This window comes from Triticum urartu, chromosome 3A, assembly GCF_056163025.1.
Source record: "Triticum urartu cultivar PI428250 chromosome 3A, HENAU_Tu73, whole genome shotgun sequence".
NCBI lineage: Eukaryota > Viridiplantae > Streptophyta > Magnoliopsida > Poales > Poaceae > Triticum > Triticum urartu.
The window spans coordinates 278,726,041-278,745,738 of NC_141875.1; the positions used below are offsets into that span (position 1 = coordinate 278,726,041).

Sequence of the window (19,698 nt, forward strand, 5' to 3'; positions counted from 1 at the left end):
CCTACCATTTTTTGTAGCGCGTCCCTTGCTATGCAACAGAATTCGTAGTGCACAATCTTTCCCTTTACATAAATCAAAACTGCAGGGATGTCATACTGAACACAAACCATGGATTTACAGTCGTTGCTACTATAAGACTTGATGAACGTGGTGACTCCTATTTTCGCACTGCCCTTTGGAAAGGAATTTCTAAGTTTTATGTACTGAAAGTTGGCACTAAAATTGCACTGCACATAGAAGAGCATGGTCATGAGAAATATGCTAACTTCCCCGATGATATCATCCGTCCAGACTTTGTTCAAAGTAAGTTTTCTTTTCAAGTATCTGCATGTTGACTTACCCAGCAATATCAAATGAATTGTGTAGTATTTAAGCAAGAAATCGATAGAGGAAAAGGTGTTGCGATGTTTTGATTAGATGGTGGCAATCGTTTTCTATGGGAGTCAACCTTGACGATCCGACTACGAATGTGTGAGATGTCGCGCCTTAGCAATCGCTAAACCAACTTCCGAGGGGTTATTGACCATGCCGGAGCACGATCAACCTGACCACGAGGGTCTGTTTCCTGCAAGAAAACGAAGAACAAGCAAGAAACTAGGATTGCAATCTAGATATTGCGAATATAAGATGAAAGCTTTATTGATCAAGGTGGGGTTCTGTGATGCCTAGGTTTGGTCGTTGAACACAAACGAAGTACGCGAAGCTGCAGCTATGGAGAACTTTTAATCTAAACAAAACCCAAAGTCTAAATGATGCCATAAGGGATGTATATATGGAGGAAGAGGGGGGAATTTCGTGGCCCTTGGAGGAGGAGTCCGAAACCAACCCTAACACTTGTTTCCCCCACACATTCAGACTCTAAAAATAGCATATACTTGACTATTTCGAAATTACATGGGCTTGGCCCAAAAATAAGGTGACACAGCACCTATAATAGCCTCTAGACGAAATTTATGAAGTGGCATCTTGTATATTTCGTCCAAGGCTTCATGCACTCATTATGGTGGCTTCAAAGTCCTGAAATCATCACTTGTAACTCCGTTCTTGTTCCTGATACGTCTCCGTCGTATCTATAATTTTTGATTGTTCCATGCCAATATTCTACAACTTTCATATACTTTTGGCAAATTTTTATACTATTTTTGGGACTAACCTATTGATCTAGTGCCCGGTGCCATTTCATGTTTGTTGCATGTTTTTTGTTTCGCAGAATATCCATATCAAACAGAGTCCAAACGAGATAAAAACTGACGGAGATTTTTCTGGAATATATATGATTTTGGGGAATAAAAATCCACGCGAGACGATGCCCGAGGGGGCCACGAGGCAAGGGGTGCGCCCCTGACCCTCATGGCCACCCCGTAAGATGGTTGATGCCCTTCTTTCGCCGCAAGAAAGCTAATATCCGGATAGAGATCGTGCTAAAATTTCAGCCCAATCGGAGTTACGGATCTCCGGGAATATAAAAATGGTGAAGGGGTAGAATCTGAAAACGCAGAAACAGAGAGAGACAGATCCAATCTCGGAGGGGCTCTCGCCCCTCCCACACCATGGAGGCCATGGACCAGAGGGGAAACCCTTCTCCCATCTAGGGAGGAGGTCAAGGAAGAAGAATAAGAAGGGGGCTCTCTCCCCCTCACTTCCGATGGCACCGGAGTGCCACCGGGGGCCATCATCATCACCGCAATCTTCACCAACAACTTCACTACCATCATCACCAACTCTTCCCCCCTCTATGCAATGGTGTAATGTAATGCCCCGAGACCGATGCTCGAGAAGACTTCTATATGTTCCAGGTTTCGTTGTGTGTTTCTTTTGTGCCTGCCCTTTTATTTGTTCATTGCATCATGTCATCATGCAACCCGTTTTAAAAACTAAACCAAATAAACCGTATGGATCTTCGATCCATTTAAACCGAGGGAATTCACATGGTGAGTTCTCTTTATAACATATCATCCCAGTATTTAGGGACCTACTATAAATATTCCATTAGTTTGGAATTAACCGCAAACACACTTGCAATTTAAACTCTCAAGTGTCTTCTGCTTCAAGTTTCACCTCCAAACTTTGTCAACAATTCTTTTCCCTTTTATCAAGACTCTTCCTGTTTTCCCAACATTTTTGGACCCTTAAAAAAACCTTGAGTTTATTCAAACCATTTGAATTAAATTCAAATGTATTTGAATTTAAATCTTTCAATCATGCCACTTTCATTTTCCTAGATCGAGCTCAGTTTTGTGAGTTTGAAAAAAATACCCCTTTGCCGAAGTCCCTTCTCTTCCCTTTTTATTTTCCTTTCCTTTCTTTCTTTCCTTTTTTTCTTTCTTTCTCTGGTACGAGAGAATGAGGGAGAGAGGAGAACCCCAGTGCAGCCCAGTCGGCCAGTTGGGCCTCCAGCAGCCTCGTCCCACCAGTGGCCCAAGGCCCAGTCACGCCCCCGTAAACCTAGCGAGCCCCTCCTCGTTCCCTTCCGCCGCCGCTGGCCCGATCCCCATCTCACTGCTCGATACCCCAACCTCTCGCCCCCGTGCCTGATCGATCCAGCGCCTCCAAGGGCGACTCCCGATCCCCGCGGCCCTGACCTCAGCCTCGGCCATGGCGACGCGCCGCCGACCTCCAGCAGGACGCCGCCCATGGACGCGCCCGTCCCCGAGCATCGATCCGGCCCTTGTCGAGCCTCCGTGCAGCACCCGCCTCCCTGGATGCGTCTCTGGTATCTCCGTCCTCCAGCCGCGCCCGAGGGAACTCCCCGAAGCCGGCGCCGTGTTCCTCCAGCACCACCACCAGGCTGCCCTCTCCTTCCCCCTGCGCAGGAGCTCGCAGCCACCACCATGGCGCGTCTTGCTACTCCCCCCAGCACCCAATCCTTTCCTTCTACTCCCTCATTCATGGCACTTCGCCGCTCTTTTGCTCGCCCGCCTTGCCTCGCGCGACCTGCATGGCCGCCGACCATGGATGCCATCGTGCTGGCCTGCAGCTTCGAGTGCGCTGCTGTGCCTTGCTTCTCCTGCTTCGTATGACAGCGGATGACCTTCGTCAAGCTCGCCCGGCCACCTTCGACCTCGGCGTGGCCCTGCCTCCACTAGCAGTCTCCTTTTGTCGGCCGTTTCCATGGGTTCGGGGAGCCCCAAGTCATGTTCGTGGCCTTCGTGTCTATTGATGCTCCGCTGTTTTTTTTCTCCATCGTCTCCCCGAGCTCGTCAAATCCTGTACCCGGAGCCCAAGTCGGAAGACTCCGTGGATGTACATCTCATTTGTGCCATTTTGGATGATCAAGGACGTTTCGGGTTTCTTCAAGTACCATTACACCCGGAGACCACGGATTCATGAAGTTCCAGTACCGTCGCCGTGGATCCAATAAGTTCGCGAGTACGACTACTTGCCACGATGACCTTGTACCACTACCGTCCCGATGATCGCCGATGAACGATAGGACGACTACTTCTACCGCCGTCGCCGTGAACATCTACTTCCACTACCGTCGCCGGAATCGCGAGAACCTCTACTGACGACCTCGGAACGTGTACGACGACCGTTGTCGAAGACTCGTACCTCTACTGCTTCTCGAACGTGTACCACGACGGCCGTGAACGACTACTTCCTCTACGAACTCGAACCGCTCTGAGAATGCTCCCTTGTAAGGTATAACCTCGACACGACCGCCCATGGACCGAATGCATGTTTTGTGATACGAGATGAACCCCGTGTTTGCAGCGTGCCCGTTTGTTACGTGCACCACCCTCGGTTGCCATGCCGCCGACACATGGGACACCCGGTATCCGGGAGCGCCCCACCTTCTTTTGCTCGCTCCCGCCACTTCCTTTTGCACCGGTATCTCTATGAGCTACATGAACCGATATATTGCTGTGGCATCACTTCCGGATTCGTTGTCATGTCACCCCTTTCGTTTCCGCCACGATGACAAATGCCTCATATATTTTCGTGCCAACATTTTCATAAATTTGCATAAAACTTGCTCATGTCATGCGCATCATGATAACAACATTTAAATGTTTAAAATTGTTGTTGTACCAAGTTGATAAATGCATATGGGGATTTACCGGGTTTGTTGTTTATTATATCCGGCCCCATTTAAAATTGTTTAGGTGGTTTAGTCTTGTTATGTTTCACCTCTTGCCATGTTAACCAACATTTAATATTGTTGAGTACCTAAACGAGAGAGAACTAAATAACTTGAATGTGGTGTTTCGTCAATATGCAACGGAGTTGCATATTGAGCTCCACTTAATTTGTAGGATTGTTTGTGCACTTTGCCAGGCCATGCTTCATTAAACCGGACATGCATCATACTTGATTGTGCATCATGCCATATTTATGTGGTGGTTGTTTACTATGACTGTTTGCTTCTTTCCGGTGTTGCTTCTTCGGGTTGATTCCGGTAACGTCGTGTTGTGAGGATCCGTTCATCTACGTCTGTTTGTCTTCCTCATGGACTCGTTCTTCTTCCTTGCGGGATTTCAGGCAAGACGATCATACCCTCGAAATCACTACTATCTTTGCTTTGCTAGTTGCTCGCTCTTTTGCTATGCCTATGCTGCGATACCTACCACTTGCTTATCATGCCTCCCATATTATTAAGCCAAGCCTCTAACCACCTTGTCCTAGCAAACCGTTGATTGGCTATGTTACCGCTTTGCTCAGCCCCTCTTTTAGCGTTGTTAGTTGCAGGTGAAGATTGAAGTTTGTTCCTTGTTGGGACATGGAGATGTTGTTCTTTGTTGGAACATGTTTACTTGTTGGGATATCACAATATATCTTATTTAATTAATGCATCTATATACTTGGTAAAGGGTGGAAGGCTCGGCCTTATGCCTGGTGTTTTGTTCCACTCTTGCCGCCCTAGTTTTCGTCATATCGGTGTTATGTACCCGGATTTTGCGTTCCTTACGCGCTTGGGTTATAATGGGAACCCCTTGACAGTTCGCCTTGAATAAAACTCCTCCAGCAAGGCCCAACATTGGTTTTACCATTTGCCACCTAGCCTTTTCTTTCCCTTGAGTCTGCCGGCTCAAGGGTCATCTTTATTAAACCCCCGGGCCATTGCTGCTCTGAGTGTTGGTCCAACCCAGAGCACCGTGCAGGGCCATCCCTTGGCAACTTGGGTTACGTCGGCTCCTGTACACTTAGCTTATCCGGTGTGCCCTGAGAACGAGATATGTGCAGCTCCTATCGGGATTTGTCGGCACAGTGGGTGGTCTTGCTGGACTTGTTTTACCATTGTCGAGGATGTCTTGTAGAACCGAGATACTGAGTCTGATCGGAATGTCTCGGGAGGAGGTCTATTCCTTCGTTGACCGTGAGAGCTTGTGATGGGCTAAGTTGGGACACCCCTGCAGGGATTTGAACTTTCGAAAGCCGTTCCCGCGGTTATGGGCAGATGGGAATTTGTTAATGTCCGGTTGTAGAAAACCTGAAGTTGACCTTAATTAAAATACATCAACCGCGTGTGTAACCGTGATGGTCTCTTTCCGCCGGAGTCCGGGAAGTGAACACGGTGTTGGAGTTATGCTTGACGTAGGTTGTTCTAGGATCACTTCTTGATCATACTTTTATCGACCGTGCGTTGCCTTCTCTTCTCGCTCTCATTTGCGTATGTTAGCCACCATATATGCTAGTCGCTTGCTGCAGCTCCACCTCATACCTTTACCTTACCCATAAGCTTAAATAGTCTTGATCGCGAGGGTGCGAGATTGCTGAGTCCCTGTGGCTCACAAATACTTCCAAAACCAGCTTACAGGTGCCCATGAGTTCGTGCAGACAACGCAACCAAGCTCAAGGAGGAGCTCGATGAAGATCTTGTCCTTTGTGTTGTTTCGTTCTAGTTGATCAGTAGTGGAGCCCAGTTGGTGTCGATCGGGGACTGTGTCGCATTTGGGGTTCTTCTTTTATTTTGGTTCCGTAGTCGGACCCTGATTGTATTTGGATGATGTAATGCTTTATTCATGTATTGTGTGAAGTGGCGATTGTAAGCCAACTATGTATCTCTTTCCCTTATGTATTACATGGGTTGTGTGAAGATTACCTCACTTGCGACATTGCTTTCAATGCGGTTATGCCTCTAAGTCGTGCTTCGACACGTGGGAGATATAGCCGCATCGAGGGCGTTACAAGTTGGTAATCAGAGCCTTCCCCGACCTTAGGTGCCCCCACTGCTTGATCGAATTAGCAGCCGTTGTTGAGTCTAGAAAAAAATGTTTTGACTCATTTAGGAATTATATATCGGAGGGTTTAGGAATTCTTTTTACTCCCCAGTCCCTTCATCGCTCTGGTAAGGCATCCTGACGTAGAGTTCTGACTCTTCTCTTCTCAAATTTCACGAATTTTTTTTAGGATCACGCGGGTATCTTGGAATCATTTCGATGGTTTTGTGACGAGAACATTGTCTTGGTGCCTCCTATCAGGGGTTTTGTGGCAGTGTCCCGGGGAGTTGAGCTCCGAGGTGTTGTCGTCACAATTTTATCGTTGCAGTTCTGGAATACCTGAGTTTAGTACGCCGACATAGAAAATCTCTTTATGCAGTTCGTTGGTGAGATAACCTCGACGCCACCCAGTACTGGGCGGGAGTTCGGGAGTATTGCCATAACTCGTATAACGGATGCTTTTCGAAGGTTGACGTAGACGATTTCCGAACGTTTCTTGGTTATGTGTTGAAGGATGGATACAGCTGGATGTAGGATTTGTTAGTTTTGGGTGAGATATTATGCTTCCCCTGTATCCCCAACACCTGATTGCATAACTGCAAAATTTCAGGAGTTTATAAGTGGGAATTCAAGTAGCTCTTAGGATATCCTTCCGACAGATGTATGATATGAATTTGGGGTTCGACGTCTAGTGGTCCGCCTATTCACGGTCGGTTTTACAGTGGTCTCGTTGTGTCTTAAAGAGTCCTTGGCTATGCCGACTCGGGGACGCTTCGTATGTCATGTGCACTGCCTTGTACATGATGGTGCTGTACGATTGAGCCCGTGTAGGCCCCACCACAAAAACTTCGGACGAAATCTCTATCATATGTTTGTTCCGGCTTATTTTGCAAGCCAATCCTTTGTTTGTTTTGAATTGTGGTATTCGAGTTGCTTCAAAGTCAAGTGTTGATTACATACCTTTCCTAAACGGTGTTCTCATACTCCGATGTGAATACCAATCCTTCATGATAATCGAGATTGTCATGTCAATCCTTTTCACCGGTGTGTTTCTCTTCAAGTGGACCCGATCATTTCAACATTCGCAAGATCAACTCTAACTCTTCTCAACGTTGTTCGTTTCATCCATCTTCAAGTTAACTTTGTTTCCCTCCCTCCCACCCTTGTTTCTTCAAGGACTCAGATTTCTTAATCAAGTATCTTTTTATTGATGAGAAGTCTCTCCATTCTTTTCCGTCAATATTCGTATCCGGTGATTCTCAGGAACATTCTAACGGAGCTTCACGTTCATCATTATTTGTTCTCTTTCTTCTCCGGTGGTTTCAATTCAAGCTTTTGGTGTTGATCATATCCTTTCCTCGTTTCTAATGCCTTCTCATACCGGTGCACCTCATAATGATTCATTTCTCGCTATTTAGTTGTTCCGGAGTGCTCAAGATATCTCTGAAGATTCGTTTCCATTCTCAATCCTTTCAAGCTCTTTCGAGGTTGTTATCTCATTCAAGTCATTTAATTCAACCGGTGCAATCTCTCCTTCAAATCATTTCAACGGTGTTTTATTTTTAGTGGGCCCTAACCCACAGGTATTTTCCCAGGATCTTACCTGACTCTTCTTATTTTCCTGGGGGTAACCTCAATTTCATTTCGAAGTTTGACGTAAGAATGAAGTTTTCATCAGTCAGATGTATTTCTCCAAGATCTCTCAATTTCTTATCATCGTTGGATCAACCTTTCCATTCTTCATTCCGGAGTATCTCAGCAATTCATGGTGGTGTTTCTCGTCGTCATTCTCAACATTTGAAGACCGAAGAAGAGTTTTACATCCATATTTTATCCGTTCTCTCAGAGATTCGTGGTTCTAGTTCGAGACCATCCTCTCATAATTGTTTTCGATTGTCAGAATTCTTTTCATCCTTTCGGAGCAATTCAGGAGCCTTTTTTTCAGTGTGTTCATCCGAAGTCCATCATCTCAGAATTTATTCATTCTCAGCTTTCAGCTCTCATACTCCAAATTTTACCGGTGCTTCGTTCAAGTGATCTCTAATCAGTTTGTGATCCCTTCGTTCTCATGTATCTAGATTCTCTTGAGCATCTTCGTTCATTTGCAAATTCTTTCCAGTGTTTCTTTATCTTCTCTTCGTTCATTTTTAATTCTTACGGTGGTTCGTTCAAGATCTCTCTTCCGTATCAATTCATTCGTTCTTTTCCAATCCCGACCGGTGATTTCTTGAAGGCCTCTTCAAGTTTGCGTATTATCTATCTTAATCCTTTTTACGAGAATAAGTAGTATGTCAAATCCGTTGATTGTCTTCAATTTAATTGATGAAGGACGAGCATAATGTAATTCTTATTCTTGTTTCATCCGAATGAGTAATTTCTTTTTTCCAGAGTGGTTCATCATATCATATTCTCAGTTTGAGATGCCTTATCTTTTCTTTCCTGGAGTTCCAAGCTCTCGCAATTATGTAATCATGGGGATCTATCAAAAATCTTTACAGGGTTTCAGCTTGTGTTTTCAGCTTCTCTCCCTTTTTCTGTTTGATCGTTCTTTTGTTTACCGGAATTCTTCATGGAGGCTCTACATAATGATTCATCAAGGATTTAATCCGTTCTGAAACGTTCATCAAGATTATTTTCAGAGGAGTTCAAGCATTCTTAATCTTGCTATCCAGAGTGCAATTCTTTCTTCCGTATTATTGGAGGTGGTATTATGTCATTCTTGATAATTTGAGTTCATGTTTTCATGATTCACATGGTGTCAAGAATGAGATATTTTAAATCCATCAATCTTGTCATTGGAGTTATCTTGGGTTATATTTCACCTAAAGCCTTCCCTAAGGATTGTTGCTATCTATGGTGATTATAAATGATCCAAGTTCTTCATTTATCCTTTCGGTGAAATAAGTTTCTCGTTTCCTTGTTCTTACCAATCAAATTCTTTTTCCCATGAGTGGCAGGTTTTCATATCTTAATTTGAGATGTACTCCACAAGACCATATCAAGCTTATCCTTTCGTTGTTGGTTTTCCAACAACTCCGTTCGACCCTTCTCCTAAAGATGCCTTTTCAAACTCTTTATGACAGAAGTTGGCATTTTCTTCTCCATTCTTTATTTTAATCATCTATCTTCTATTACTCTCTCCAGGAGGAATTGTGTTGCTGCTCTTTTCAAACCTTTTTCTTGTCCTCATCATGTTTATCAACTTAACCGGAGTGTTGTGACCCTTTGCTCAAGCTCTTTCATTTTATCTAGTCTTTCATCTCTTTTCATCCGAAGTGCTGTCTGAATTTGTAATTCCTTATTCCGCTTCCCCACCGGAGTGCTTTCAACTTCATTTATCTCCGTTGTATTCTTTTCTCGATATGGCTTAACCTTTTCAAGTTTCTTTGGTCTCACTCGTTTGTCAAAGAAGCAACTTAGTTTTACCTCTTCTCTTTCTCTTCCGTTTGTCCCTCCGGTGCCATTCTAGATCTCGGGACGAGATCCTCTCATAGTGGTGGAGTGTTGTAACGCCCCTAGACCGATGCTCGAGAAGACTTCTATATGTTCCAGGTTTCGTTGTGTGTTTCTTTTGTGCCTGCCCTTTTATTTGTGCATTGCATCATGTCATCATGCAACCCGTTTTAAAAACTAAACCAAATAAACCGTATGGATCTTCGATCCATTTAAACTGAGGGAATTCACATGGTGAGTTCTCTTTATAACATATCATCCTAGTATTTAGGGACCTACTATAAATATTCCATTAGTTTGGAATTAACCGCAAACACACTTGCAATTTAAACTCTCAAGTGTCTTCTGCTTCAAGTTTCACCTCCAAACTTTGCCAACAATTCTTTCTCCTTTTATCAAGACTCTTCCTGTTTTCCCAAAATTTTTGGACTCTTAAAAAAACCTTGAGTTTATTCAAACCATTTGAATTAAATTCAAATGTATTTGAATTTAAATCTTTCAATCATGCCACTTTCATTTTCCTAGATCGAGCTCAATTTTGTGAGTCTGAAAAAAATACCCCTTTGCCTAAGTTCCTTCTCTTCCCTTTTTATTTTCCTTTCCTTTCTTTCTTTCCTTTTTTTTCTTTCTTTCTCTGGTATGAGAGAATGAGGGAGAGAGGAGAACCCCAGTGCAGCCCAGTCGGCCAGTTGGGCCTCCAGCAGCCTCGTCCCACCAATGGCCCAAAGCCCAGTCACGCCCCCGTAAACCTAGCGAGCCCCTCCTCGTTCCCTTCCGCCGCCGCTGGCCCGATCCCCATCTCACTGCTCGATACCCCAAGATCTCGCTCCCGTGCCTGATCGATCCAGCGCCTCCAAGGGAGACGCCCGATTCCCGCGGCCCTGACCTCGGCCTCGGCCATGGCGCCGCGCTGCCGACCACCAGCAGGACGCCGCCCATGGACGCGCCCGTCCCCGAGCATCGATCCGGCCCTCGTCGAGCCTCCGTGCAGCACCCGCCTCCCTGGATGCGTCTCTTGTATCTCCGTCCTCCAGCCGCGCCCGAGGGAGCTCCCTGAAGCTGGCGCCATGTTCCTCCAACACCACCACCAGGCTGCCCTCTCCTTCCCCCTGCGCAGGAGCTCGCAGCCACCACCATGGCGCGTCTTGCTACTCCCCCCAGCACCCAATCCTTTCCTTCTACTCCCTCAGTCATGGCACTTCGCCGCTCTTTTGCTCACCCGCCTTGCCTCGCGCGACCTGCATGGCCACCGGCCATGGATGCCATCATGCTGGCTTGCAGCTTCGAGTGCGCTGCTGTGCCTTGCTGCTCCTGCTTCGTACGACAGCGGATGACCTCCGTCGAGCTCGCCCGGCCACCTTCGACCTCGGCGTGGCCCTGCCTCCACTAGCAGTCTCCTACTGTCGGCCGTTCCCATGGGTTCGGGAAGCCCCAAGTCATGTCCATGGCCTTCGTGTCTATTGATGCTCCGCTGTTTTCTTTCTCCATCGTCTCCCCGAGCTCGTCAAATCCTGTACCCGGAGCCCAAGTCGGAAGACTCCATGGATGTACATCTCATTTGTGCAATTTTGGATGATCAAGGACGTTTCGGGTTTCTTCAAGTACCATTACACCCGGATACCACGGATTCGTGAAGTTCCACTACCGTCGCCATGGATCCAACAAGTTCGCGAGTACGACTACTTCCCACGACGACCTTGTACCACTACCGTCCCGATGATCGCCGATGAACGATAGGACGACTACTTCTACCGCCGTCGCCGTGAACATCTACTTCCACTACCGTCGCCGGAATCGCGAGAACCTCTAGCGACGACCTCAGAACGTGTACGACGACCGTTGTCGAAGACTCGTACCTCTACCGCTTCCCGAACGTGTACCACGACGGCCGTGAACGACTACTTCCTCTACGAACTCGAATGGCTCTGAGAATGCTCCCTTGTAAGGTATAACCTCGACACGACCGTCCATGGACCGCATGCATGTTTTGTGATACGAGAAGAACCCCGTGTTTGCAGCGTGCCCATTTGTTACGTGCACGACCCTCGGTTGCCATGCCGCCGACACATGGGACACCCGGTATCCGGGAGCGCCCCACCTTCTTTTGCTCGCTCCCGCCACTTCCTTTTGCACCGGTATCTCTATGAGCTACCGGAACCAATATATTTCCGTGGCATCACTTCCGGATTCATTGTCATGGCACCCCTTTCGTTTCCGCCACGATGACAAATGCCTCATATCTTTTCGTGCCAACATTTTCATAAATATTGCATAAAACTTGCTCATGTCATGCGCATCATGATAATAACATTTAAATGTTTAAAATTTTTGTTGTACCAAGTTGATAAATGCATATGGGGATTTACCGGGTTTGTTGTTTATTATATCCGGCCCCATTTAAAATTGTTTAGGTGGTTTAGTCTTGTTATGTTTCACCTCTTGCCATGTTAACCAACATTTAATATTGTTGAGTACCTAAATGAGAGAGAACTAAATAACTTGAATGTGGTGTTTCGTCAATATGCAACGGAGTTGCATATTGAGCTCCACTTAATTTGTAGGATTGTTTGTGCACTTTGCCATGCCATGCTTCATTAAACCGGAGATGCATCATACTTGATTGTGCATCATGCCATATTTATGTGGTGGTTGTTTACTATGATTGTTTGCTTCTTTCCGGTGTTGCTTCTTCGGGTTGATTCTGGTAACGTCGTGTTGTGAGGATCTGTTCATCTACGTCTGTTTGTCTTCCTCATGGACTCGTTCTTCTTCCTTGCGGGATTTCAGGCAAGATGATCATACCCTCGAAATCACTACTATCTTTGCTTTGCTAGTTGCTCGCTCTTTTGCTATGCCTATGCTGCGATACCTACCACTTGCTTATCATGCCTCCCATATTGTTAAGCCAAGCCTCTAACCACCTTGTCCTAGCAAACCGTTGATTGGCTATGTTACAGCTTTGCTCAGCCCCTCTTATAGCGTTGTTAGTTGCAGGTGAAGATTGAAGTTTGTTCCTTGTCGGGACATGGAGATGTTGTTCTTTGTTGGAACATGTTTACTTGTTGGGATATCACAATATATCTTATTTAATTAATGCATCCATATACTTGGTAAAGGGTGGAAGGCTCGGCCTTATGCCTGGTGTTTTATTCCACTCTTGCCGCCCTACTTTCCGTCATATCGGTGTTATGTTCCCGGATTTTGCGTTCCTTACGCGGTTGGGTTATAATGGGAACCCCTTGACAGTTCGCCTTGAATAAAACTCCTCCAGCAAGGCCCAACATTGGTTTTACCATTTGCCACCTAGCCTTTTCTTTCCCTTGAGTCGGCCGGCTCGAGGGTCATCTTTATTAAACCCCCGGGCCAGTGCTCATCTGAGTGTTGGTCCAACCCAGAGCACCGTGCAGGGCCATCCCTTGGCAACTTGGGTTATGTCGGCTCCTGTACGCTTACCTTATCCGGTGTGCCCTGAGAACGAGATATGTGCAGCTCCTATCGGGATTTGTCGGCACAGCGGGTGGTCTTGCTGGACTTGTTTTACCATTGTCGAGGATGTCTTGTAGAACCGGGATACTGAGTCTGATCGGAATGTCTCGGGAGGAGGTCTATTCCTTCGTTGACCGTGAGAGCTTGTGATGGGCTAAGTTGGGACACCCCTGCAGGGATTTGAACTTTCGAAAGCCGTGCCCGCGGTTATGGGCAGATGGGAATTTGTTAATGTCCGGTTGTAGAAAACCTGAAGTTGACCTTAATTAAGATACATCAACCGCGTGTGTAACCGTGATGGTCTCTTTCCGGCGGAGTCCGGGAAGTGAACACGGTGTTGGAGTTATGCTTGACGTAGGTTGTTCTAGGATCACTTCTTGATCAAACTTTTATCGACCGTGCTTTGCCTTCTCTTCTCGCTCTCATTTGCGTATGTTAGCCACCATATATGCTAGTCGCTTGCTGCAGCTCCACCTCATACCTTTACCTCACCCATAAGCTTAAATAGTCTTGATCGCGAGGGTGCGAGATTGCTGAGTCCCTGTGGCTCACAGATACTTCCAAAACCAGCTTGCAGGTGCCGATGAGTTCGTGCAGACGACGCAACCAAGCTGAAGGAGGAGCTCGATGAAGATCTTGTCCTTTGTGTTGTTTCGTTCTAGTTGATCAGTAGTGGAGCCAGTTGGGGTCGATCGGGGACCGTTTCGCATTTGGGGTTCTTCTTTTATTTTGGTTTCGTAGTCGGACCCTGATTGTATTTGGATGATGTAATGCTTTATTCATTTATTGTGTGAAGTGGCGATTGTAAGCCAACTACGTATCTCTTGCCCTTATGTATTACATGGGTTGTGTGAAAATTACCTCACTTGCGACATTACTTTCAATGCGGTTATGCCTCTAAGTCGTGCTTCGGCACGTGGGAGATATAGCCGCATCGAGGGCGTTACATGTAACCTCTCTCTTACCCGCTGTAATCTCTACTTAAACATGGTACTCAACGCTATATATTATTTCCCAATGATGTATGGTTATCCTATGATGTTTGAGTAGATCCGCTTTGTCCTATGGGCTATTTGATGATCAAGATTGGTTTGAGTTGCATGTTTTATTATTGGTGCTGTCCTATGGTCTTCTCCGTGTCGCGCAAGCGTGAGGGATCCCCGTTGTAGGGTGTTGCAATACGTTTATGATTCGCTTATAGTGGTTGCGTGAGTGACCGAAACACAAACCCGAGTAAGGGGGTTGTTGCGTATGGGATAAAGAGGAATTGATTCTTTAATGCTATGGTTGGGTTTTACATTAATGTTCTTTAGTATTTGTGGATGCTTGCTAGAGTTCCAATCATAAGTGCATATGATCCAAGTAGATAAAGTATGTTAGCTTATGCCTCTCCCTCATATAAAATTGCAATAATGATTACCGGTCTAGTTATCGATTGCCTAGGGACAAATAACTTTCTCGTAACAAAACTCTCTCTACTAAACCTAATTTAGTTGTGTCTTTATCTAAACAGGCCGTACTTTTTATTTATGTAATCTGTATTATCTTGTAAACCTATCCAAAAACACCTACAAAGTACTTCTAGTTTCATACTTGTTCTAGGTAAAGCGAACGTCAAGCGTGCGTAGAGTTGTATCGGTGGGCGATAGAACTTGAGGGAATATTTGTTCTGCCTTTAGCTCCTCATTGGGTTCGACACTCTTACTTACCGAAAACTGTTGTGATCCCCTATACTTGTGGGTTATCAAGACCTTTTTCTGGCACCATTGCCGGGGAGCAATAGCGTGGGGTGAATATTCTCATGTGTGCTTGTTTGCTTTATCACTAAGTAATTTTTATTTGCTGTTCTTAGTTGTTCTTTACTTTAGTTATGGGTAGGAAACGCAAAATACCAAAAAAATTAGTTGTACCTACTAAACCAATGGTTGAAGAACCACTCAAACTCTATCACACTGCTGAAGCTTATTACTTGGATCATCTTCGATCCCTATGTGCTCGTGCTGAAACCCCAACTAGCTTAGTTGAGGTCAAATCTTTAGATGAGAATGCTTGTTATGTGCGACACCGAATATCTGAAAAAGGGAAAAATTTACTGGGTCAAATTCATCGTTTGCAATGCTATGCTTGGAATTTATGCGAAATATATGATATTACTTGTTGTTCTGAAAACCCTAAGAAACACATTCCCTATCAATGTGAGTTTAGTGATAATGGAATCGTATCTTCGTATGCTAAGGGTGTTTATAGTTACTATGATGTTCAACAAATTGAAGAATTTGTTGCTTTTAAGGGTGCTTATGAAATTTCTTATTTGATTGAAATGTATGATGCTACACTTTACAAATCTGAAAATTTTGACATACTTAAATATTGCTATGATAATTATGCTTCTAATGCCTATGTTGAACCATATATTGAGGACTACTCCGCTGTCCAAGAAGAGACTAATATTTTGCAGGAGTCTATGGAAGAAGAAATTGATGAAACTGTGAGCTCATTGGATGAAAAAGATGAGGAGGAGAGCGAAGAACAAAAGGAGGAAGAGCGGATTGATCACCCGTGCCCACCTTCTAATGAGAGTAACTCTTCAACTCATACATTGTTTAATTCCCCTTCATGCTTACCGAAGGATGAATACTATGATAATTGCTATGATCCGATTGATTCTTTTGAAATATCCCTTTTTGATGATGCTTGCTATGCTTGTGGCCAAGATGCCAATATGAATTACGCTTATGAAGATGAACATGCTATAGTTCCTTATGTTAAACATGAAATTGTTGCTATTGCACCCACGCATGATAGTCCTATTATCTTTTTGAATTCTCCCGACTACACTATATCGGAGAAGCTTGCACTTATTAAGGATTATATTGATGGGTTGCCTTTTACTACTACACAATATGATTTTGATGAGTATAATATGCATGTGCTTGCTGCTCCTACTTGCAATTATTATGAGAGAGGAACTATATCTCCACCTCTCTATGTTTCCCACATGATAAAATTGCAAGAAACTGTTTATACTATGCATTGGCCTTTACTTTGTGTGCATGAATTGTTCTTTTATGACATGCCGATGCATAGGAAGAGAGTTAGACTTTGTTGTTGCATGATTTATGTTACTTTGTGCTCACTACTAAATTACAAATCATTGTTATTTAAAATTGGCTTTGATATACCTTGGGACCCGGGTGGATTCATTACTTGAGCACTATTTGCCTAGCTTAATGGCTTTAAAGAAAGCGCTGCCAGGGAGACAACCCGAAATTTTTAGAGAGTCATTTATTTCTGTTGAGTGCTTTCATATAGTTTAAAAATAACAAAAATAAAGAGGGCAACCCAAAACTTTTTCAAAAAGGAAAGTGAAAGTGAGAAAGACAAGCATTGCTGAAGTGGGAGAGCTCCTTGAACTTTGTTCATGCTCATGGCAACTTTGTGAATCTTGATTACATAAAATTTTCAACAAAAATAATTATCCCCTTGTACAATTCCATTTTATTATAAAAATAATGTGCCAAGGTTTGCCTTTAGGATGTTTACTATGCTTGTTGGTTTGTGCGGTGCAGGACAGAAACTTTGGTTGTGGTGCGCGATTTTACAATTTTAGCTGGAACGTCAAATGGTTCTGATTCTTTTTGTGCTTTCTTTCTATACAAAATATGATTGGTAATCATTATTTCTCTCTCCCCCTCGCTTCCAGTGGCACCGGAGTGCCACCGGGGGCCATCATCATCACCGCAATCTTCACCAACAACTTCACCACCATCACCACCAACTATTCCCCCCACTATGCAGCGGTGTAACCTCTCTCTTACCCGCTGTAATCTCTACTTAAACATGGTACTCAACGCTATATATTATTTCCCAATGATGTATGGCTATCCTATGATGTTTGAGTAGATCCGCTTTGTCCTATGTGCTATTTGATGATCAAGATTGGTTTGAGTTGCATGTTTTATTATTGGTGCTGTCCTATGGTGCTCTCCATGTCGCACAAGCATGAGGGATCCCCGCTGAAGGGTGTTGCAATACGTTTATGATTCGCTTATAGTGGGTTGCGTGAGTGATCGAAACACAAGCCCGAGTAAGGGGGTTGTTGCGTATGGGATAAAGAGGACTTGATGCTTTAATGCTATGGTTGGGTTTTACCTTAATGATCTTTAGTAGTTGCGGATGCTTGCTAGAGTTCCAATCATAAGTGCATATGATCCAAGTAGAGAAAGTATGTTAGCTTATGCCTCTCCCTCATATAAAATTGCAATAATGATTACTAGTCTAGTTATCGATTGCCTAGGGACAAATAACTTTCTCGTAACAAAAAGCTCTCTACTAAACCTAACTTAGTTGTGTCTTTATCTAAACAGCCCCTACTTTTTATTTACATAATCTTTATTATCTTGCAAACCTATCCAAAAACACCTACAAAGTACTTCTAGTTTCATACTTGTTCTAGGTAAAGCAAATGTCAAGCGTGCGTAGAGTTGTATCGGTGGTCGATAGAACTTGAGGGAGTATTTGTTCTGCCTTTAGCTCCTCATTGGGTTCGACACTCTTACTTATCGATAACTATTGCGATCCCCTATACTTGTGGGTTATCAGTTCCCCTTGCGCATGCCATCATCTCCATGCTTAATCTTGCTCCAATGTTCATCCCTCTTGTCCAAGCTAGGCCCTTCATTTGTAAGTAAGACAAATGTATCCAATTTAGGCAGCATCATATTCTCATGAATATTAGAATCATTACCAAGAAACGAAAGTACCTGATAATTTAATTGGCGTGCGCGAGCTCTAGTAGTTGGTCCAGAATGTATAGCAGCAGGGGCTGTGGGTGTAACAATGGTATTGATATCCTCATCAAAATCCACCAAGTTTATATTTAGCATTCATACGCTCAATGTTGTCCTTAGTTAACTCATGCATTTTTAAAATCAATTTAGCACATTGTTCAGCATCAAAATTAACCTTCTCCGAAGACGGAAGAGGCAACAAATCAATAGGTGCACGAGGTAGGAAACCATACACAATTTCAAAAGGGCACATCTAAGAAGTAGAATGCAGTGAACAATTATAAGAAAATTCAATATGAGGCAAGCATTCTTCCCATATTTATTTATTATTCTTGAAAACAACTCTAAGCATAGTAGACAATGTTCTATTTACTACTTCAATTTGTCCATCAGTTTGGGGGTGACAAGTAGTACTAAAAAGCAGTTTAGTCCCCAACTTAGCCCATAAACATCTCCAATAGTGTCTCGGAAATTTATTATCACGATCTGAAACAATAGTATTTGGCACACCATGCAAGCGAATAATATCACGAAAGAACAAATCAGCAACATTAACAACATCATCGCTTTTATGACATGGTATAAAGTGTGCCATTTCGAGAACCTATCCACGACAACAAATATGCTATCCCTCCCCTTCTTTGTTTGAGGTAAACCTAAAACAAAGTCCATAGATATATCCTCCCAAGGAACACTAGGTACATGCAAAGGCATATATAAACCATGAGGATCGAGTCGTGACTTAGCTTTTTGACATGTAGTGCAGCGAGCAACAAAATGCTGAAGATCCCGTCTCAGCTTTGGCCAAAAGAAATGTGTAGCAAGTACATCCTCCGTCTTCTTCACGCCGAAGTGTCCCATTAGTCCTCCTCCATGCGCCTCCTATAACAACAAAAGACGAACAGAGCTAGCTAGAATGCATAGCTTGTTAGCACGAAACACAAATCCATCGCTAACGACGAACTTGTTCCATGTTCTACCTTCTTTACAATTCTGCAATATATCTATAAATTTGGCATCATGCACATATTGATCTTTGATGGTCTCCAAACAAAAGATTTTAAAGTCAAGTTGTGAAAGCATAGTATAACGACGAGACAATACATTAGCTATAACATTTTCTTTACCCTTCTTGTGTTTAATGACATAAGGGAAAGTATCAATGAATTCAACCCATTTAGCATGTCTACGGTTCAGTTTGCTTGACTTTTGATGTGTTTCAAAGATTCATGATCGGAATGTAGAACAAATTCTTTGGGCCATAAATAATGTTGCCATGTTTCTAAGGTTCGAACAAGAGCATATAATTATTTATCATAAGTAGAATAGTTCAGACTAGGACCACTCAATTTTTCAGAAAAGTATGCAGCATGTTTGCCATCTTGTAATAACACACCTCCTAATCCAATTCCACTAGCATCACATTCAAGCTCAAAAGTCTTATTAAAATCAGGAAGTTGGAGTAAAGGAGCATGTGTCAACTTATCTTTCAATACCGTGAAGGCTTCTTCCTGTGCGGTACCCCAAACAAAAGGCACATCCTTCTTTGTAAGTTCACTGAGAGGTGCAACAATGGTGCTAAAATCTCTCACAAAACGCCTATAGAAACCAACGAGTCCAAGAAAAATCCTCACTTGTGTGACCATTTTGGGCTGCGGCCAACTCTTAATAGCTTCAATCTTGTCTTTATCAAGTTCAATTCCCTGTGGAGTAACAACGTAGACAAGAAAAGATACTCGGTCGGTGCAAAAGGTGCACTTCCCAAGGTTACCAAACAAACGTGCATCACGTAGAGCAACAAAAACAAC

At 43.9% G+C, this 19,698-nt stretch overlaps 1 long non-coding RNA gene across 1 annotated transcript; it reads left to right on the top strand.

Moving 5' to 3' along the window:
- Positions 1 to 2,485: 2,485 nt before the first annotated feature.
- LOC147979455 (uncharacterized) lies at positions 2,486 to 13,965 on the top strand. The gene is made up of 2 exons (XR_015618788.1): positions 2,486 to 12,401; positions 13,671 to 13,965. It is a non-coding gene; the product is annotated as an uncharacterized LOC147979455 (long non-coding RNA).
- Positions 13,966 to 19,698: the final 5,733 nt, after the last annotated feature.